Source organism: Mugil cephalus, chromosome 1, assembly GCF_022458985.1.
Source record: "Mugil cephalus isolate CIBA_MC_2020 chromosome 1, CIBA_Mcephalus_1.1, whole genome shotgun sequence".
Classification (NCBI taxonomy): Eukaryota; Metazoa; Chordata; class Actinopteri; order Mugiliformes; family Mugilidae; genus Mugil; species Mugil cephalus.
In genome coordinates this window covers 15,798,582-15,816,592 of record NC_061770.1, presented here as the reverse complement: position 1 = coordinate 15,816,592, position 18,011 = coordinate 15,798,582, and the positions used below count along the sequence as shown (strand labels likewise).

Below are 18,011 nucleotides of genomic sequence, written 5' to 3'. Positions count from 1 at the left end.
TACCACTACTTCCTTTCTGTCTCTTTCTGTGTAGTTGCTCTGTGAGAGTGACTGTCCTGGTTTCCTCTATTTATAAGTTGAACCTCTCTGAAAACCGTGCTCCTGGTCCTCCTGAGCGCCACAAAGCTTTGAAGACACTCTCAGACAACAGAAGACAGGCCAAGTTGAACTGTAGATAACGCACATGGCGAAATGATTTCCCCCCGGAGCAGGCCTCTGGCTCTTCTCTTTCTGTTACAAATTGTTTTGTTTTGTTTGTTACTGCCACTGCGAGTCGAGTTATCGTCCGATGCTGGTTTTCTTTCATTCACTTCTGATTGTGATGAGCTGCTCGGGTTTTTACTTTCGACCTTGTTTACATCCCTTCCGCAAGCCATTAGGAACCATGTAGTGTGTCTTCATTACTGTTGGCTGCTCTATTAGCCAGGACTAATAGACATGGTCACAGAGGAAGGACATGCCGATAGCACTAAAAATGCTAAAGCTAATGATCTATCGGCTCGATAGCTAAAGGTTGAGCTCTAACAATGGTGAAATGTTGCTCAGTAAAAGCTCAGTATAAGCTGTTTACCAGCAGGAAAAACACACCACACGGGTGATTTATTTATTTATTTATTTTTAATCTGGTTGTTAATCTTTGCCCAATCTGTCTGTGATGTCATAATGACTCACATTTGAACAGTGTTGTGTGTGAGCGAGACGAGAGCTGACATCAGTGCCATGAGTAGTGTATTGCACAGTGAATTCATAAAATGGCCTATGTGCGGTTAAAAATAAAAAGACGCCGATCAAGAGCCTTGAGCTGGTGGTTTTTCATTTCATTACACATCAGTTTGGCCCAGAGTGTGTGTCAGCTCGTGCATTATTATATGCTCACGTGGGTGTGTATTCCAAGGGACCGGAAAACCAGATTAAAACTGCCGTTGTTTCATTTAGCTAAATTAGCGGACAATTAGCTGATTCATTGATGTCTGTCTGTCAATCTTGAAAATGCTTCTCTGTTTACTGTAAGTCTGCAAACCACAGAGTCAGCGGCGAGGCGGAGCAGTACGGTACGTGCCTGCAAGTGAGGAGGGTCAAAGGACGCCATAGTAAATAGTGATAGTTTCAATAATAGATGTGTGGGTGTGTGACTGACCGCATGGCGAGCAAACCGCAGGAATGAAGTGGGTGTGTGTATGTGTGGTCTTTATTGGTCAATAAAGTACACAGGCCTGCCCTCGAGTGTAAATTTACTGTTTCCGCGGTCAGTTAGTTGCATGCACGTGAGTGTGCGAAGCAGTATTAAGGCCACGGCACCCGGTAAATCAGTGGGACGCAGCGGACAAAGCACTATGTTGAAAAAGTCACCGTTGCGCGGCTGAGACGGATAGGCGGGGGCGGGAGCTGACTATTAACGGATATAAAGTAAGAAAGGGTGGCCGAGCGAACTAGAGGAAATCAGCAGGAAACGGCTGTTGAACGGCGCTCAGATCAATACTAATAACCACACACAGAGAATGACTTCCTCTCATCCCTAATAACTCACACAGAGGAGGAGAGAGATGGAAGCGCACGTCGTGAAGGGAGAGGCTGCAACATGGAGACTGCGAGAGCACAGAGGCGGAACGAAGGAGAGATGAGCGAGAAGTTCAAATTTGTCTGTTTTGCAATCTCTGTTGGTCGCCCGCTTTGTCATTCTCTCCCTTAACTGTTTAATAAGAGGGCAGGGCGGCCAGACGGCCATGTTTGAGCTGCCACTTTATCACTGTGGAAAAGCAGCGCCACCCATTTCCACCTCCTACAGCCCGCACCAAACTGCGCTGATATTTGGAAGATTAGAGAGAAGTGTGTGTGTGTGTGTGTGGAGCGTGTGTGGAGTGTGTGGAGAGTGTATACCGCACGCGGCGTTGGAGAGCCATACAATTTGCGGTGAATTAGATTGTTCTAAAAGCATCTCTCAATAAGAGGCTGGTGAATGCGTTTGCCCTAATGGCCTGCCATTTTATATTTCTTTAATGAAGTTACGGAAGAGGAGAAAATGGTCAACCCCGCCGTGCTCCTCTACACTTGCACAGTTGCTCTCCATTTTCCTCCTAAACGGAGGTGCAGGCATTAACCTTGGCTAATTCTGTCTGCCAGCGAGAAACTGAAGCTGCATAATGCCTGTCCTCTCACACTTTGTCACAGGGGGAAATTCACTCTTTTGGGTGTCTTTTGTGTGTATCTTATTTATTTTTTATATATATATATACTGTGTGTTTTGAATGTGTGAACATATCCATGTGCATGACTATGTCAGCTGAACTTACCAATGCTGTATCAAAGCATAATAATGCGATCCCAGCTTGCTTTAGAGTGACAATCCCATTTCACCCAGGCTTCACAGCTTTGGTGAAATTTCAACACCTTGCTCAAGCTTGAGCGCATTCACGCTCCGTTGATTTGAAACCTCCCTGTGTGTGTGTGTGTGTGTGTGTATGTGTGTGTGTGTGTGTGTGTGTGTGTGCATGCGTGTGTTTGTGAGAGAGAGAGAGAGAGAGAGAGAGAGGAAGAGAAGCACAGACAGAGACACAGGGGCAGAATAAAGTAGGGCTTTATCTGATGTCTGATGAGAAAACTATGCACACATGCAAATATTTCAGCTGCACATTTCCCTGACAAATAGAATGATGAATAATGATTCTTCCTTTTGGTGCCAGATATCTAAACCAATGGTAATGGATTTCTCCAAAGCCTCTCCCGGTGTGTTGCATGGTCGTTTGAAGAGCCTCTTCAGATCATTTCCAGTGACTGTGTGTGTTGGATCTGTGTGGACTTGTGATTCCCAGATGGCAAACAGCTCATTGTCTGCTGCAGTACACTCTGAGTCAAATTTTGGGACAGAGCTTTCATAAGCCGGTCATTATTGTGGAGCTCAAAAGCAGATGGGCCCCTAAAGCTCTGACTGGAATTTGTATCCTACAACCACCACTAGGACATATTGTCTCTAATATCTTTCATGCATTACTTTGGTCAGTAATGACCCTTGGGTATGAAAATACAAAAGAGATGATTTGAAACCTCACTTAAAAAGCAATATGCTGCAATTAATTCAAGTAGTGTTGGTTGATCATGAATGAATCCACGTATATTATCCAGGCAATCTGCTCCGAAAAAGGCTCTTTGTTTTGTCAACAAAACCATTAAAGAAAAGTTTTGACGCTTTCAGGACAGAGGCTGGACTTGAATGAATTAGTACCATATTTGTTTTCTTTTTGCTATACACTTTGTACTTTGAAATGGTGAAATTTGGATCTAAAACCAACTAAACAGATTTCCCATGAAGAAACAACACAGCTCCAGATTTATAAGACTGAGTAAATCTTAGACAAATCTCTCATCTCATCCATATTATGGATTTGATCAGACCGACTGGATGAAGAAGATTCCCTCTTGATTTATTCCAACGAAGGACATCAGTCTAAACGCCTCCCTGACAGACATTTAGTTGTCATCAGTGCAACCTTCCATAAGATATGTGCTGATCAATAGCTTACCCCTGCGTATAGATTTTCTCCGGGGCTATCTTCAGATGGTGCTATATTCCATCAAACAACAATGATACATATTATCGACCCATCTCAATCAATTATTCAGTCCTAAGACATAGACCACGTCTACATATTTTACAGACCTTAATGGCCATATCTGTCTCCTCCTGTCTTTTTTGTTCATCCATCTCTCTCGATATCGAGCTAAGGTACACTCGAATTGAAAAGAGCAATGTCTGTCCAAAATGCCATTGACTTGGACACACACACATAAAAACACATATTTATGAAGAAATACAACCGGTATCCAGCAGGATTATGCATAGGTTTGAGGTCAACAAGGGAACTGCAAAGGAGTTAAGGAAACTGCTAGAAGCAGAGTTACTCTTCTGTAACTCTTGAGTGATACAGAAATGTGTAAAGTGGATAAAATAATTAACAACGAAAGGAGAGAAGAGAGGAGTGACAGCAGAATAAAAATTTGCTATCCTACTCCTTTTTAGTGTCTCTGTACATTCAGGCTAAGGGCATGAATAAAAATAACTTGCTCTGTATTGATCTGACATTGGGGAAATTATTTTCCTGCATTTGACCCATCCATTTGTTCACACAGCAGTGTGTACACTCGCAGCAGTGAGCTGCTGCCTCTTTTGTGGAGCGTCTGGGGATCAATTTGGAGGATAGGTGATTGCTCATGGTGCACGGGGGGAAGCAAACCCGTGACCCTTCGTTCCCAGAGATGCTTCTCTAGCCACTACTCTCCCTCAAGTAGTTTCCCCCACCTGAAATTACATATACATACAATCATACACTGTAGTGTCCAACAAATATTTGATAAGGATCCCTTATTTTAACATTCGTTCCTTGATGTTTCTGAGCTGCAGTGTCGTCTGCAATAGACCGATGTTGGCTCATCTGTCAACACAGTTCAGAAATAGATAAATTCATGAAGATCCTTTTCATGGTGAGATGTGCATCACTGATGCATTTGGTGGCATTACAGGTGATGATAAATGAAAACATATTCTGACTAATACATACATGTTCAGATGGGAAAAACTGTGACTTTTGGAAGAATTTTGGGCACATTTCTGCACGATAGAGGCCAAGCATACACTAGCAGTAAATGATTAGAGGGGTTAGCAACTGTGGGGGTTTACAAACAAACAATAAAAAAAACAAACAAACAAACAAAAAGGAATAAGTAGAACAAGCCATAGTTTAGTGTAAGAGAAATATCAAAGAAATAACTTTGCTGAATAAAGAGGAAGAAGTCTAAACACATAATCTAGAGCTGAAGGTGCACTTTGTCACAGAGTATGAATGTGCGCAGGGGGCATTAATGCATGTTCACGTTTGTGTCCAAACTTTGTCCAACTGGCAGTGACTGTGTGAGGAAAAGAGAGCAGGGGAAGGCACCAGGAGACAGAAGGAACTCTGTCTCCTGACGCTTGGAGACTGATGATTTAGACAGCACTTTTCCATCACATTTCACTGTAATGTATCAAACATCAAACAACACAGATATTTTTTTCATGAATTCATCATATCAATTTTCCCCTGATAAATTGAGAACTGTCATCTGATTAAAAAAAATAAAAAATTACATGACGCAGGGCTATATACAAAGAACTGAAACGCTGTACGTAGTCCTATCCTGCGGAGGGCAGTATCACGTCCAGTTGCAACTACCAACAAGCGTAGAAGAAGAAAACTTAATTTACCTTGACGCTGTATCTTTTTGGAGAGATATCTTAATTTCTTGGTGATACTGACCCAAACTCCAACCGGACAGAAAAGAAAAGAAGAGAGGAGGAGGAGGAGGAGGAGAGTACACCGGCCCTTTTAGTAAATCTGCGTGAGAGGAAGGTGTGAAATAAATTGAAGTTGAATGCGCAGCAACGTTTTAATGTATGCTAATTTTAAGCACCTCGTGATATTAATTAGCATACCATGGTTTGGAGAGTCTGGGATAGCCAAGACTTGATAACACTAATATTTTTAAACTGTGTCAGTATTTTTTAACACTTGTTAGCTTGAATACGTTTGGACTTGGTGTCACAATATTGGTAACTTTTAATTTAAGGTAAACTCTTTGTGGCTGAAGACAAAAGGAGGACAATGTGGATGAGGATGCAACACTTCAAACCGTAAGCGAATCTCTTTATTACACACACCGACCAGCCACAACATTATGACCACTGACAGGAGACGTAAATAACATTATTTGTGACAATAAAATGTCCTGCTGGGAAACCAGGTACCCCCACCCCTTAGCAAAGACACTCCTTGATATAAAAAGTGGAAAAACAGCACAAGGTGTTGACTTGGCCTCCAAAGTCCCGAGATCCCAAACTGATCAAGTAGAACAATATTAGGACCGTGGTCATAATGTTATGCCTGGTCGGTGTATACTATGTTTGAGTCATTGATTTAGCTGCTGCCATTGACATTGTTATACTTGGTGTCGGTGTTGTTTCTTCGCGTGTGCTACACTGGACAAACCGGGGCTGATATTTATCTCCTCCACTGGCCTACTTTAATGAAATCATATATACAAAGTTGAATATACAGATGTAATGGCAAAACAACCAGTTGAATGTATTTCTGTTGGAGAGCGGTATTAAAGATGCATATTATTTGCTTGAGCCCCATTTCTGCTGCTGCGTCCTCATTAGATGAGAAAGTCTGCCACTGTAGAGTCTTAAAATATGGACTTTGTGTCCATATAGAATTCAATCATGGACTTCAATCAAATTTATTGTTGTGTAGCTTAGACAAGTCATTTGGGCAGTATGATGCAAATTTTAGAGGTGGTTACACAGTATTTTGTACTATTATTTTACCCATTACACCGACTTACCATAATATTATGTCAGCGGTGAACAGATTTCTCCGGATATGTTCTCATTAGCTGGGAATGGTCGAATGCATTAAGTGATCCAGTTTAGTTATAAAGTACTGACTTTGTATTTATATAGGACTCGACCCTGTTACAAAACAGTGGAGGTTATTTGTGTTTGGGTATTTGGGATGGCAGATTTAGAGGCATTACATTGTGTTTTGTGTTGCAGTCTTACTTGACTTGCCTCTGGTGTTTGATCAGATTAGATTTGCAAAGACTTTCCATTTTTTTCAGTACCATAGAGAGTGGCATTGCTATGTTTTATTTTTGTTATAGGTTGCATTAGTTGTGTAAGGCTGGCAAAAATGTGACAAGCAAAAGGATTGCACCTATTGTTTTAATCATAAATAATTCTGTTTGTTTGGCAGCTTTGCCTTCGTTAAAGCTAAGGCTGTACTCTTTGTGCCCTGTTGTTGAATGCGAGGCTGTGCAGACTGTATTTCGGCTACTGATGAGTTGTTGTGATTAGACCTTGGCAACCATCACATTGTTCCACTGTGTTCCCGTTGATAGAGTGGATGGATTCATAAATATTTTTGCTGTCTCTCAGCATTCTGTTTGTGTGAATTTTACATCCACGTCAGAGTTATAGAACGATTTAAAGTCCAATCGTATACAACGGTAATATGGATATGAAACTTGCAGTCTTTGACGTACCTTGGGGACAGTTAAGGATGAATATTGACATGAATGTATTTATACCAAACCCCCTATAGATTCTGCTGATTTTCTCGAGTCTTTTATCAATTTCCTCCTTGATCCCTAGTCAATTTTCTGTGTGATTTGGAGCTAGATGGACAAATTGATTAGACTGCAGCCTGAGAGATGACTGTAGCAACAGCAGTAGCACTTAAGCAGTACAGACTGTCAAATACACGGCATTCCTGTTATTTAAAGCCACATTACTTTGAAAAATGCTCCAGCATGTTGCTGGTGTTTCCACTCTTGTTTGAAATGAGCAATGACTTTGAACTTATGTTTGCAATGTCCAACAGTCCAAAAAAAAAAAAAAAAACCATGCTAGAATCTGGGACAACTCAGCTCGAACGTGTTCTCAATCCCCGTTGCTGTTTGCAAAGACAATACGACTTGCAGTAAAATAATATTGAAGTGTTCCCATCATTCCCCTTTCTCTCCTTCCTCAGCCACCGTGCTAGCTAACTTCAGCACCAACGCCAGTGATGTGTTTATTTTTTTCATGTTGCAGTGAAGATTAAAATCCAATTTACTGGTCAGCACTAGATGAGGAGTAAAGATTCGAGTTGATTGCAGTTGCAGCGTCTTTATAGATTTGTTTTGGTGAGGAGCTGTAAATGATCTTCATAGATCGTGGTGTTGTATTACGCGCTGGTCATATGAGGAAAACTAAAGGTGCTTCAGCTGTTATTGATGTGTCCCCGTAGACCATAATGATAATGAATCAGCATGCATAATAGCAGATACCTGAAACTGGTTCGCCTTAACAGAATAAAGTCATCACAAACTTTAATTAATTATACTTGTGAATGTCTTGAAAAAGTGGATATTGAACCGTATTATAAAATTAGATTCAATTAATAGTTAATTTTCAATATAAGACATGAAGTAAAACATAGCAGGGGTAAGTGTTTTTTTATTATTAAAACTTACTCTGTTTCTGATAGCCAGACCAACTACAATACATAGCTGAATGATTTGGGTTGGTGTGTTTGTGTGTGTGTGTGTCTGTGTGCATGCGCTCACGCTCACACGTGTGAAGCGGGTGTGGACACAACTAATGGTGACTTATTAACATCATAATTCAGCCGGGCGGGACAACTAATCACTGAGACCTCAGATAGACCAGCCACAGGGGGTGATGGATGAGGCCTCTGTGTGTGTGTGTGTGTGTGTGTTTGTGTGTTTGTGCGTGTTCATGTTGCTGTGTTGGCACGCATGTGTGTGCGTGCATGAGTGAGCGAGGCCCCGTGTGCGCCAGTGATAGATGGCTTGTGTGGGGGTCCTTTCACACTGAGATGTCTCCTAATCAGTCTTAATGATTGGGCTCCATTGACGAGGTGCCTTGATGAGAATGGGGTTGTAGGCGCAGGGCGTGGTAACAAAACTCTGTAAAACAAGTAACGCATCCAGGGACTATTACGTCTACTTCAGAATATGGAGAAATTATGAGACGAAGCAACAAATCACTTCGGCCTCTGCCCGACTCTCTGTGCGTCTCTGTGTGCGTTAGCGTGTCTGCTGCTGATAAGTGTGTTCAGGTCTGCGTTTTTTCTTGCGTGTTGGGTCTCTTTAGTGCCCAGGTTATTGGACCGAGGCCGTTTGTCACATGGAACTCCGCAGAGAGGAGTCTGTGGACGTCCCTTTCTCTGTCTTCTCCTCCTCTGTCTGTGTCTCTATCCATCTCCCAGCCTCCCCCCCCCCTCCACAATGCCAGTCATCCGTCTCTGGCCCAGTCAGGGCTGTTTACACTCATTTAGCTCCAGCTGAGGTGCAGCAGGGCGGGCGCTGAGGTATTTATAGTCGAAGATAGAATAGCAGAATAAACCGGATGCAAAATAATGAAACAGGTCTAAAGATCTGCCGATGAGCGAGAGTGAGACTGCCATGTTTCTGCTCTCTTTAGCTTGCCGTTATTGCAACTAATGTAAGCAATGAAATTACTCTGCAGAGATAATTTAGCTCATGTCTGATAGGAGTTATTCATAACATGGACAATTCCCCACGCCCCCCCCCCCCCCCCCCCCCCCCCCCTCGCAGTCCCTTAGCAAGTAGCGAGGGCCAGCGGAAGAAAGGAAGAGACAAACTGAATTAGTGTTCTTTTCATCATCCGTGACCAGCGAGCCGTCTGATAACCCTGATCTCATTATGACCGCTAATTGTTAAGTTCTCTCTCCTCTCATCCTGTCTTCCACAGCATGCACACATTTAGGACTAAAGGGCTGTCTCAATGGGAGGAAGCTTCTCTGTTTCTCTCTCCCCCTTTCACTTCCTGCCCGCTAATGGCACCAACTTCAGTTCCAATATCCACTTTTAGCATAATCATTCTGAGCATGGGCAGCAACATGAGAGATTTATGATCTGCTGAATGCAGTCTGGCAGATCTTCTAGCTTTCACATTTCAACCTCTTAGCTGTCTATTTTGTCCCCCCCACCACCTCCCTCCTGCTCCCCGTCTCTCTTTCCACTCACTCTTGCATTCACTGCGTGTTTGTGTACACAGTTTATATACAAAATTAAATGTGTGGCGATTCCCTTTCTGTTAGGTTTGCACTTCTTCTGCTTTTAGTATATTTTTGTTTTTCTCCACTCAAACTTCAAATCTGAATCCAATTCTTTATCTGCAATATTCATTTTAAAATATTAACATCACATCTGGTGTTCTGCTAAATTAAGTCCTGAATATGGGACAACGGAGCATCAGCCATCTTTTGATTATCGGTTTCCTCTATGTTCCTGCTGTGAGTAATGACCATGACTTTTAATGGGGGTCTAACCAGTGTCCTGCTATTAATTAAAGCTTGATTGGAAGAATAAATTAATCTCGCTGTGGTCCGCCCGATCAATAACCCATGTGAGGGCTCCATTAAGCACCAAGGGCTGAGCACTCTGCATGTGATATGTGTGTGTTGAAGGCGTTAGTGGAGTCAAATGGGTCTTTCAGTCTGCAAGTCATTTTCACCCCTATTAATCATAACAGCCTCATCAAGTCGCAGGAGATTTGCCCGCGTGTCCGTGTCCGTCCACATGTACATCCATGTGTGCGCGCGTCAGTGTCCTGTAATTATATGTATTTTTTAATTTGGCTTTGAATTGATTTTGGAATATTTCATGTAGCCTGTGAACAGATGGCATTTCATATATGCAAGTCAGGGGAATATGACATTTTTCACTTGAATCAGTGAAACCCTCTGCTATGAACCGGAGGTAAATGGCATTTGCACATTTTAAAGTTCACTCAAATGAAATGCTAATCCGGGATCTAGAGTCACTTTAATATGCAGGCCAAAATTAGGCTAAGTAATTCTTCATAGAGGTGGCAAATGTAGGCTGACGATGAAACAGGTGAGAAGAGCTATGTATTTAAAGTGATACCATTTTTATTTCAGCCTCTCACACAGAACATGTCAGTAAAAACTTTAGAAGACTGTACCTGTTTGAATCATAACTAGGTTTGATTTAAATTGGAGTGGTGTATTATTGTATTGAAGCACATGAAAGTTTGCTTTCTCACAGAGCATGTGTTTTACATATACCTACATTGCCAGTGGCTCCCTTTTGTCTTATCAGAGTTTAGTGCAAACACTCATTTCCATTTTGACAGGTTCAGGTTTAGGGAACGCTGCATGGTAATGTGTAATGAAACAAAACTTTATTGATGTCCTTGAACATGAATTTTAAAACGTTAACACAAAGTATGAAGCAGTACCATTTACTTTTATTTTCAGAAAATAATACATTGGTGTCTAAAGCAGAAACTTATATTTAAGACGGTAGTGGACAAGGTAGTCTGCAGTTCTCAGGAGGAAATTCTGTGTTCTGCCTGGGTTAACCAAACCATCTCCAAACTCGCCCAGGGCACCAAAATGACTGGAGCCAGCTCTGGGTCAAGGCATCAGCCTTATCAGCAACATCACAAATCCCAGACTTTCATATGCTCTGTCACAGTTCTGGGGAAATCAGTGGTAGTTTCAAAGTTTCATTGCATTCAGGAATGTATTTGTGAAACTTTATTTTGCTCTAAAGGCCAACAAATGACCAACCATCATCATTATACCTGTGCTTAGCCTCACTAGAGTACGGTGACCGGGGGGTGCAAACCAGCGTTACAAACTGGGAAACACTTTTACAAATCTTCAGGCAAATTTATATTTTAGAAAACATTTTTACATATCATAAAGCAAAATGACATTACCATAACACATTTACAAGTCCTGAAACAAATGTACAAGTCAGAAACAAATTTACAAGCAGCGAATCACTTTTACAAGTTTACAAGTGACTTTAATTGGGCATTTTTGTTGTTAAAATCATTATTGTTAATGATTTATTTGTATGTATTAGTATAGTATTTGCTTGTTACGCTCAGCGGAAATGACCTAAGGAGTGTAAATGTAACTTATAACAGAACTAAGATTTTTTTAAAAGAAGATATTAAACATTAAATGATGACTGTATTAAATATATTATATATTATTGTATTTTAGGCGGGACAAGCAGCATCAAACCAGGAGCAAGGCCACCATGTTAGCCGGCTTCCTGCTAGCACCTCGGATAGCGATTAGCCTTGCCTAGCCTAGCTTGAGCTAACACAGTAGTAGAGAGTTGGGTGGGGTGGGGGGGTTCAGTGACCTCCATGACCATATTTGGAGTATCTGAGTGTAGGTTTTGTCACTTTTGTGGACAACATATGAGATGTGTATATATATCATACAGTGAGTGGTATATATCCATGTGATCAACAACAGCAACAAGTCGTATTGGCCACTCCCATTATCACTTCTGGTTCAACCCCGAACTTGGTACATTCCCTTTTTGGTTGATGGTTGGTTGTTTCGGGACTAGTAAAAGTGTTTTGCCGCTTGTAAATTTGTTTCAAGACTTGTAAATGTGTTATGATAAGGTCATTTTGTTTTATGATATGTACAAATGTTTTCTAAAATCTAAATTTCTCTGAAGCTTTGTAAAAGTGTTTCACAGTTTGTAATGTTGGTTTGCACCTCCCGGCCACCGTAGGGTAGGGCAAGCAAGCATGACAGATAAGCTATAAAATATTTGACATGTGGACAGAGATGATATAAAATGCATGTATTTTCAAGAGCTTCAAGCCTGAAGTCACACAAAATATATGGTCCTGTATGACCCCATAGGTGCACAGCTTCTTCCTGAGTAAGCACCGGATTTTAATTCCACATTAACGTGTAGTGTTTGATCAGTGTTTGATGTTTTCTCTTAAATAGATTCTCTCTCTCTCACACACACAATGTCCCCATCAGAGCTTGCACAGAGTGGAGCTGGTTACATTCAGACATAAAAACCCAGAGCAAACAGCAGTAGGTGCTTGTGAATGCACTCTTTCCTATGGAGTGTTGCAGTGCTTGTTAGTCTGGTAAATTGTTTGTCTTGCTAATGATTAATTTGTTGTACTAGAGGTTTTCCTTGCAGCCCGAAAAGACTGATAATCTAAATCCCTGCTCTAATTTCATTACCACATTTTAAATATGCCTCGCACTGTTTGCCGATGCAAATGGGAAGTCGCTCCCTCACCATTCTGCTCCTTTTCTCTGTATTACATTTGAGAATAAAGAAACCAATAAACCCAAGTCCATCTTATGCTATGCATAAATGAATTTCTTACAGAAGGATGTCAAGAAAACTATTCTCTTGCACTGTTTCCAATTTGCTTTCCATTTTACTCCCTTTTTTTTTTTTTTTTGTATTGTGTGCGAACGTGTGTGTGCACGGGTGAACGTCAGCGCGAACATCTATGCTATTGTGTGGCTTTGCACGCTTTAATGGAAAACCTTGCTTGGTTTCCCCAACCTCATTATTTGATAGACCAGATGAGAAATAGATTTATGATTCTGATTAATAGCGTTAGCCAGAGTTCATTGTTTCCACCAGTCAGCCGAACAACTTCATATCAGTCCCGCTAATGCGTTTGAAACACCAGTGCTGTGTGTTTAATAATATTGCTGTTAGAAAAGCCATTTGTTCTCATTTGAGCAGCGACTCTCATTTGGTTGGATGGAGTAGCTCTCCACCTCACCAATCGTGCTGACACTACGGGGAATACCAGGCAAATGAAGAGTAGAAATAGCAATATTTCTACTATCTCATTGTGCAGATCTCTAAGAGTTCCTGGTGGTAATATAGGAATAAAATATATTGAGAGAATATATCGTAGACGTTATGGGAAACTGATTTTAACAACTTTAACTCCTAGTGTGCACTTTTAGCTTGTGTGCAACTTCTGTGGAGTTGTGCTAGAAGGAAAGCTGTGGGACATTTTTTAGAGGAGTTCAAAAAGCTGAATCTATTACAACTTACTCTCTCTCTCTCTCTCTCTCTCTCTCTCTCTACATATATATATATATAAACATCTCATAAAAACTGCATTTCATATTTCATTTGATTCAATATGGAACAAGGATGACGAGACAATTAAACTAATTTATTTGAAATATTGTTTTCAAGAAGAAATATGTCAGTGTTTGATAATTAGATTGCATCATTATGCCATTATGAACTGAACTGGGACATTTGCTAGATGGATGAGACATGAACTCAGGAGATATCACAACCTGAATAGGGGTGGAGTAGTTAGCAAAATGACTGGCTCACAAAGGTTGTAGCAAAATCTGATTGGTTTCAGTGAGAGAATGGGAACGAGTAAGAAAGAGAGAAAGCTTAAGCAGCTTCTGGCAGGGTTAAAGTCTTAAATACAAGCATATTTTTCATTGTAGGTCTTGAATCATCATTAGGGGAGCCCACTCCAGGGATGTCTTGAGTTGATAGTTGAATGACAATAAAGTTTGTCATTTTGAAAGTTATCCTGGATCTCTGGGTTTTGCTTATTTTTCGTACTTTGTTTAGGTTTTAAATTCAACCCATAATGGTCTTCAAATGGCCTTAAAAAGTCTTAAATCTCATTTATTCAAACCTGCAGAAACCCTGTCTTATAGTTATGTTACCTAGTATAAACATAGTTGGCCTAAAGTTCTTCTTGTTGTGGTCACATGCTTTGGGACTCTGTGGGCCCCAGTTTCAGCTGTGAACAGGGGTGCACTCTAACAATAAATGGATGTGGCAGCAAAGGAGCTAATCGGCCAAACAGTGCTGGTCACAGCGGGATACCAGCAACCCTTAATCATCAAGCTGCAGCAAATTAATTACCACAATCATCTACCTACGGCAAATTAATTATCACAATCAATCACCGCAAATTAAACTGGGTCTTAAAATAGCCCCGCGGTCAACTGGCAATCAGCACCTCTGGCCTGCACCCTGGGCAGGACGGACGCATGGAAGCAAATATACCTATGCATAAAGAGCATTTATACATAGTACACATGTATTTATATACAAACGCATACAAAATCCTAAGCACACACACGCACGCCTACAGAATTCATAGGAAGTGAAAGCATGAGACTCATTAAACAGCAAATGTCATCTTGGCGGCCCATTTAATTAGAGCCACGGAGCAAGAAGACAGCGAAGGAAGAAAAGGTGGGAGGTAGATTAAGAAGGAGAATTTGCAAAAACAGTGTTGAATTTGAAAATAATAACATGGAAAAAAGTGAGCATACTGAAGTATATTGACACGAGTTTGGTTTATGAAAAACAAAAACCATGAAACTGAGTTAAAACAAATGTTTGTTTTTCTATAATTACTTGAGCAATACCTTCTGTGAACGCGTCTTAGCGTCGGAGACATGTTGTGACACAAAGTGTCTGCATGAGTTTGTATGTCGTGAATCTGCTTCAGAGCGTAGTTTGAAACTGTACGCTTGTCAACAACCTTGTCAAAAATTTCAAAAGCGAATGTGTTTAGTCGATAAATGTAGTGTTGCGCTAAATTTACTTTCAAATTGTTGAAGTTGCTGCGTCTCCTCTGGGTGTGGATCAAAAGTGTCATTCAAAGTGCATTGGAGTCGTCACTATTTATGTGTATACAGTACGTCCTTCACTACTTTTACCTCATGTGTTGTTATTCACAACTGTCACAACATTTTTATATATATATATATATATAGATATTCTCTTCTCTTCTGCTGTTTACAAAACTAGATCTGTTCCCTTATTTCATAGTAGGATCCGACTGATATGGATTTTTTGGAGCCGATTCCAATATTGGGGTATAAAAAATTGTCTCTTCAGTGATACTCGGAGCAACTGTAGAGTGTGACATAAAAAAAAGAATACTGGATACCTACCACAGGGACATCATTTCTAAGAAAAACACCACATTACCTGTATTTGATTAGTGAAAAATAAGTGTTAACCATAGCGATTACCAGTTATTCTCTAATGGCTATAATCGGCCGGCTATTTTATCGTTTTATCGGCCAGACCCCACTTTATACCAGCCAGTTTCTTTCCAGGTTTGCAGTGTTGCATCACTGAAGCCATTTTCTAATGCACCATATTAGAAACTAGTGAACCATGAAGCAGCACAAACAAGTAAATAGCAGCAAGGAGCCTCAATTAATGATATCTAAACTGACAGCTCATGCCAGCAAGTGATGCGAGCAGAGATCCTTTTGGTGGAAAAAAAAAACCAACTCTTTTTCAGCAGTGCAGACTGACCACACTTTTAAAGTGCTGCTGAAGCTGAAACCGGTTAAAGACTGAAATTGAGATATTGTGTTTGCTTACAGTACAGGTGAAGATTGCCTATCCATATTGTGCCCTAACTTCCCTGCCACATAAACTTTCACATAGTTATCCTGGTCTTAAACTCCAATACTATAAAGTATTGCACCAAATCATCGCCCATTAGTTTGCAACAGTATGTAATGTGGTTAGTATAGATTTGCTCTGAGATAGTGGGTTTAGCCTGGGTCTGGTTGAGAAGTGACCGAGATGATATTAAAGAAAATAAGTGTACACCAGAGCAGCATCAGTTATATAAAGGACACATTAACTGCCCACTATAGAAAGGGGATTACATGGGGATTTTGAATATAACGTGTTTAATATAGTTCATATTACTGCTCTGGTGTGCTGCACCATATTAAAAGATGAATCATTCTGTGACAAAGGCCCATTATTTAATGTACTCCTCCTCCTCTCAGTCATGTAAAGGGGATCCTCCTCTACTTGGCACCGTGTAGTATTGTCTCCTACTGTTTCCTCCTCCATCCACTCTAACCTCTCTGCCTTTTATCCTTTACCACTTTTCACTGTCTGTCTTTCGTTCTTACTGACTTTCACTCGAATCCACCCCTTTTTCTTGGGCTGTGTCGCTCACGTTTTCTCCATATGTATCACTCCTCTTGTCTCCTGTCTTCTCTCCGCTGATCTCTTGGAACTTGAGTAGACACTGTTGAGTTCCTGTGGGACCGGGTCTTGGTCATATCATGTGACACCCTAATGGCGCCTAGAGGCGACTTCTGCACTCACCATATATAAACATACGAAGACATGTCTCTCCTACTGCATTCAAATTTATAGCCGCTGATATATAAGTGCAGTTTTATGTATTGTGGGTGGTTTCGATGCATATAACTTTTGGCATGTATTTTGCGCGTCTGCATGCGTGTGTCTAGGATTAAAGGGAGTAGTTAATTGTGTGGAGGGTCCCTCGGTGCCCTTTAGCCCTCATCTGGGCATGCTCCAATACCACAGTCTGATTGGTCTCAAACTGTCCTGACAGGAAATCCATGGGTGTGCGCGCGCGTGAGTGCAGAGACGGATGCGTCTGGATGACAGCTAAATTGAATGCCAGGGCCAACAAGGCCACGGGATCACAATGAGAGAGATGAGGACAACACTGCACAGAGAGAGACGGAGGGAGAGATGCTGGCATTAAGCCCAGAGATGACACAGAGAGACAGTTGTTGGGAGGTGTGTGTGTGTGCGTGTGTGTGTGTGTGTAATTGATTGAGTTTTAATGTGGTCCCCGATGCAGAGTCGCTGACATGAGAGGGAGGAGAACGAGGAGGAGAGGGGAGAGGAAGAAATGGGAAAACAACGGCTTCTTCAAAGATAAACGGGATCATACACACTGCTCCGTTCATTCATCGTTTGTTATCTTTTCGTGCGATAGTGGTTGTAATGCATTGGTCACCTAAAAGTTTTATATAAAAATGCGGAAGTTATCTCCTTCCAGAGAAGCAAAGTAAAATGTAGTGTAGTTCACTTTGATAAATCTTGAGCTGAATGTTCTTGCAGCAGACGCTGTGCTCAGAATCTTTGATTGCACTTTTTGTTTATTTTGTTCCCAGAACTGTCATTTGGTTTTTTAAACAAGGTTAAAATAACCATTAACTTATTAAAATAATAATACAACAGAGACAAATGAGCTCACCAGTATTTGTAGATGCATAATTTCTACTTGTATATTTTCTGTTGGTTTGTGCATTTTATAACTATTAACAGAGTTAACACTTGATGGTGTTTTTTTACCTATATACTATATTATATTACCTGCATTTAATGAAAAATCTAACAGCTGCAATCGTTCACCCGTTGTATTGCAATCGTTGAATTCTACATCACCCTGTCTCTTAGTGAGGCTAGCTAGCCAGCTGTGTGCAGATATCAGCCAAATGTCTTGTCAAAACAAACATTGCAGATGAATTGGTGAACAGATTTTCTGTTTCTCCCCTGTGCTCAAAGTGATCAAGTGGATGCCTGAACTTGGATGAAGCATCAGGCACTCCATAGCTCTATGGGATGTCTTTTACTTTTCAAAATATGCATAACCATGTTGATTCTGCAAAGAGTGGTACAGCTTTTATCGTGCTTGTTCGCTTGTTTTGCTAATGTGGACCTGAAGATATGTTGTTGCATTTGCACAAGAGCAAAATCCTTTGTCAACAGTTTTATTATCAGGAAATGTTTAGGACAGTTTATCATAACTTTATGCCCAAGGTTTTGCAGTGTTTCTC

At 40.9% G+C, this 18,011-nt stretch overlaps 1 long non-coding RNA gene across 1 annotated transcript; it reads left to right on the top strand.

The window, feature by feature from the left end:
• The first annotated feature begins 5,227 nt into the window (after positions 1-5,227).
• On the top strand, positions 5,228-17,303 carry LOC125022648. Its single transcript, XR_007114470.1, has 3 exons — positions 5,228-5,381; positions 5,599-5,662; positions 16,775-17,303. It is a non-coding gene; the product is annotated as an uncharacterized LOC125022648 (long non-coding RNA).
• Positions 17,304-18,011: the final 708 nt, after the last annotated feature.